The sequence below is a fragment of the Pleurodeles waltl genome, chromosome 9 (genome assembly GCF_031143425.1).
Source record: "Pleurodeles waltl isolate 20211129_DDA chromosome 9, aPleWal1.hap1.20221129, whole genome shotgun sequence".
Lineage (NCBI taxonomy): Eukaryota > Metazoa > Chordata > Amphibia > Caudata > Salamandridae > Pleurodeles > Pleurodeles waltl.
The window spans coordinates 882077939-882083064 of record NC_090448.1 but is presented as its reverse complement, the minus strand read 5'-3'; the positions used below and the strand labels follow the sequence as shown (position 1 = coordinate 882083064).

Genomic DNA, 5126 nt, shown 5'->3' with positions numbered 1-5126 from the left:
CCTTGCGCCGTTCGGGTGAATGTAGCGGCCATCTTTAAAGTGAGACTTCTGCCATTAAAATGGTGTAATGTGCGTTTACAAGTTCCGCAAAAATATTACTACGTTTGAAAAACATTTTAACAGTCCACTTACTATTTAAATACAGTGTTTTTGAGTAGCAGCGCCAGAATGTACCACAATTATTTAGAATTTCATGCCTAACATTTTATTTTCTACTATGACTCTAAATAAATGCATTCTTAGTTATGAAGTTACTACTTTCTAGTAAATAATTTACAGTTTGATCGATAATATGTCAAATGTTAAAATATATATATATTTTTTTCCCCTATCTTCTTAAGCCAACTTAAGAAGAATGTATTTAGTTATTCAAAGATGGCGACTTCGTTAACCAGCATCTCAACACCGTGTATTTGGCATCGACCGCCTCTTCCGGTAGCCTTTCGCTTCTAGCCCTCATCCATGATGGTGGCTGAAGGGGTTTCAGTATGCTGATTGTGAAGCCCAGGGAGAGTGAGAGCCATGAGCTCGGCGCCCTCTGAGTGCTAGCAGCGACCCCTACCTTCATGGGAAGGGGAGGGCTCCTAGCAGCCCCCTAGGCGCAGGTATGTGCGAGGTGGTAGACCATGGTTAGAGTGCCAGCGGGCACTCGGGAAAATAGGTCCACCCCATTAACGTGCTAAGGAGTGAAGGGCGCTTTTCCCCTTTTGAATAAGGGGAAGGTGGGACCGACCTGTTGAGGTCAAGGGGAGGAGATGTCTGTAGGGTCCTTCAACCAAGAAGGTCCCTCATCATTTTGAATGAGAGCCCTAAAGGATCTTCACTGGCCAGGAGTGGGGGAAAATGCTTTGCAGGAGCCAGGGGAAGGAATCAAGAGGGCCACTCAAGGGCCGCAACGCAAAGAAGCCATTGATGATCCAAGAGCGATCCACCCCACTATGGGTGGCGCTGGGACCATCAGTAAGGGAGGCTTATTTTGACAGGGAGGCATTTAGTTATTGCAGGGACTCGAGGCGCCAATGTGTAAGGTAGATAGGGACCCTGCAGTGGATATTGCTGTAACAGGATATATAAGAAATGCTTCAAAAGGTGATATATTGGGGTGGTGGGGGTAGCAGTCAAGAAAACACCGCAGTGACTAAGAGACAGTGATACTTCAAGTGCCTTAGCAAAGAGTGGGACGCATCAGAACTTAAGGAAGATGAATGGAGACCAGAGGTTCCAGGCAATCCTATAATAAAAAACCATGAGCAACTTCTAGGGGCCAGTGGGCAATTTGTCTGCTGCAAGGGTCCGCAACGTCTGGGCCCAGTAAGGATTCCGAGATATAAGGGGGTCCCTGTACGAATCAGGATCTCCCCAGGAGCATGGAAAGGATCGTGGGGCTTTAGCACAGACCATGTATGGTTCAGGAGTACTGATGAGTGGATTTGTTGACTAAACTTGGGAAATATTGAGGCAGTGCACTGCACGCCCAAGACATATCTGTAGAATCCTAGAAAATATATGTGCTTTCTAGGAGCCATGAGCCTGGGAGCTCTGCAGTGTTTTATAACTAAGTGAAATTAATATGATCAAGGGCCTTATGCACCTAGGAGGCATTGAGGCCCTGAGAGGAAGCCAGTGCGCAAGCAGACTCTAGAGGAATCAAGAATTGAGGTTTACAAGGGTTGGTGAATAAGAAACACAAATTAAAGGAGGCACTGAAAGTAGTGGGCACAAAGAGAACATGCAGGGACACTTAGCAACAGTAATATCATCCATTGGCTAGGTGCACGGGGGTGCATCATTCAGAAATATAGAAGGATGTTCAGGGAAAAGAAGCACAAATGCTTTCGAAGACCAAGTGGGCATGAAGGCCGGTAGAGTAAGAATCCCCACAGGCACGAGGAGGACAATAAGATCCTGGACTGAAAACTGTATTGTCCGATCAATGCGAAGGCCGTGTTAGGGAACAGAGAGGGGAATGTTCTGGAAGGATTTGAAGCACGTGTGATGCGTAGAAGACCTGGAACTTGATTGCACACTGTAGGGACACAGAATCGAGGCAACCAGGAGCCCTTAGAATTGTAAGCTTCTGCAGGCATCAGAAGCGATATGGGTAGAGGAGCCAAAAGAAAAAAAACGATTCTGCAGTTTTTGGGAGCGTTAATCCTGTAGGAGCTAGGAAGCTGTGCAAAGTCTTGCGAGCCCTTGCGATGGCTGTATGCGAGGTCCTGTTGGCCCTAGGAGCTAAGGTGGCAATGTGTACCATGGAGCCATGTGGGATTCAGAATTCCGTACTACCATGTAGTTGAACTAGATCAAGAGTTTTGTTTACATGCCTGCAGGAGCACAGGACTCTCTGCATACATCAAGAGCACATGGGAACCTGCACTATTCATCAAATTAGTTTTTTTAGGGGCAAGAGCCCTGGTAGGCTTACAGGGCCAAGGGGAGAGGGCAGTTATGCAAATAGAATACATGCTGGCAATCCCTGTACGTGTGTCTGTTGCAGTGAGCACTTGATAGAGGAGGAGCACCAATGCTTTCATAGGAACCCTATTTATTTGTATTTCATGATACTGAAAAGCTGCTTAAGAGTCCTGTTGTCGGAAAGTAATGGGCATAGGGTTCCAGTGCAAGTTTAAGGAACTGTTTGTACAACTCGGCAGGTGTCTTAGACACCAATAATTTCATGCAGTCTGGAGCAAGGCAAACACTGAGCAGTAGAGCACTGGATAATGGAGGAAGCTACTGCAAAAAATATACTTCAAATGGCTAGCATGTTTTTCGGTGCAGACCTTAGTCATCTGGTCGGATGTTAAAATGAGAGTAAGGTAGACAGACGGGTGCCTAATAGTCATGGCAAGCTTTGTTGATCTTGCCTAGGTCAATAATACTCTTAAGCAATGATCTCGGTCTTGGAATTATTCATACTGAACCAGTGGAAAGCGTTTAGCCTGCAATACAAAGATGGAAAACTCCACACTTTGGCAGGCACTAGGCCGCTCCAGACATTTGCAGCATGATTAAGGCATACTTGTGACATCCATGATTACTTTGAGTGTGGTTTACATACTGCGGCAAGAGCAGAGGCTCGATTGTTAATCTTTGTCAGCTCTAAGTAAGAAAGAATTACACATTAATCAAAAGTTTCTAAAGCTTTGGTTGCCGAAAAGATGCCTAACGTTTGTCTGAAGTTAAGCATGAGCCCAAGATTTTTTAGGAGGGAGATAAATAATAATGCAATGCTTTTAAATGTTGGATGCAGTTTGCTCCTAGCAAACTTTCGATTTACTCCACTTCCTTTCAAGGGATTTTTTTAATAGTAGTTCACTATGAGAAAACCGTTGTTGAACCAATTGTTGATCTCCCTTTGTGCAAGATGAGGCGGATTTACTAATCTGGATTCTGGTCAGTATTTTCCAGAACATCTGGGATGGATTATATCTGTTGTGATCCTGGAGTGATATTGATGGAATTAAATACTTGGGTGAAGGTTTCTGCATGCATTTTGAGGTCCCTTGACCAGGATGGTCAATTCACTGGGCTATTTACAATGAGGAAGGCTGAGTGATGGTGTTTGTGCACCAATTATTAGGGCTGAGCGAATTGTCAGGCCATTAGTCTGATGATTATGTTGGTTTTCATGAAAAGTGCAAATAGTGGTCCTACCTGAGTGTTTGAGTATGCTGATCAACTTTGAATCCTGGACTAGTGTGATTTTAAGCTTTATACATGTTCACACCTGCACTGATCATGACGTATCCAATGATCCAGAAGGGGATCGTTAATGGATCCTACCTACATTTTTGTTGGTCTCAATCCTACCCCCCTATGCTTATCCTCGTGCCTCCTTGGATATTTCGTCTTATGTTTTTTTTATAGGCCAATTTTATCTCGTGAACGATACACACATTCAATTCACAGTCTCTGACAATTCTTGGCGCTTGCAGACTTCTCTGTACTCTTGATCTAAAAAGCATTTTTCTATGCTCCAGATCATTGCAGCTATTCTAGGTAGATGGGTTTTGCTGAATCACATTTGACTCGTGGTTCTCTTGTGGCCATTTTTCTGCAGGCAAGACCATCATCATGTTCATGCAAGTATCACTTGCCCTTTAACCTTAACCAGAACCTGTGACCCTGAAGTCTTGTGGGCCTCTCTGTACTCAGATGCAGACATAGCGACAATTTCTTCATGTGTACCTGATCCTTAAAATACAGTTTTTGCTTTGATGTATATCATATATCATTTACAGCTGAACATGGAATGCCACCAGGTACCTCAAGCAACAGCACAGATGGGACCTGTAGGAGACAGCAAAGCGTGACCATGGGTTGATCAAGAGAATGTGAGAAAGTAGTTGGGATGCTAGTGTTCACTTACATGAAAGATGCACAAAGGCATTTGTTGAGGTATTTAGTCACTCGAAATGCTGCTTTAAGTTCTACTGTTTATAAGGAGCCTGTGCTGAGAGCTATTGGCTCTTTTATTCAAACCACGCAACAGAAGGACAACCACCTGTGAGCTTCTCAGGAGTTTGCAAGGAACCTAGTAACCAGCCAAGAAAGGATGGCAGGTCCACCTCCATAACAACCTTTTAATGGGAATGCTTTGCAATACGAACTTTTCACAATCACAGGAATTTTGTTTGTCCAAGGCATGTTAGATTTCATGACGAGGTCAAGTTTAATCATCTGATGCTACAGACAGGTCTCTGCACAAGAGAACGGGAAAACATTCCAGATATGAAACCCACCTTCATAGTTGAATAAGACCATTTTTGTTCTTTCTTTGTGATGTTACACGGAAACTTACTGGATTTCATCTGGTCCTCAATTGTGGTGATACATTGAGCTAGTGTATCCATCAAACTGAAGGGATTACAAATCTGCATATGCAGCTAAATGGTTTCTTCATATGAGATTCAGCTAAAATGTTTGGTGAGATGGAAAATGACGGAGCCGTGTAGAGGTTAAGAAAATCCAAAAGGGATGAGTTTCCAAAGATACCGAAGGTACATACCTTCAAACAGGAGAACTTGACCCTGTGAGACATTGTCATTAACCCCTTTCTCCTTTTGGAATCTCTATTGACCTGGCTAACTGAGACAGGCCTCGAAAAATCTACTCGCCGACTC

The 5126-nt window shown here is 43.9% G+C and overlaps 1 protein-coding gene across 2 annotated transcripts in view; it reads left to right on the top strand.

Moving 5' to 3' along the window:
• The first annotated feature begins 441 nt into the window (after positions 1-441).
• The window catches only part of CPSF2 (cleavage and polyadenylation specific factor 2), a 188865-nt gene continuing 184180 nt past the window's right edge, over positions 442-5126 (top strand). The window contains exon 1 of one of the 2 annotated variants that reach the window (XM_069208202.1): positions 442-605. The gene's annotated coding sequence lies outside the window, so the exon portion shown is untranslated. The remainder of the gene's footprint in view (positions 606-5126) is intronic. The other variant, XM_069208203.1, reaches the window with a different exon arrangement.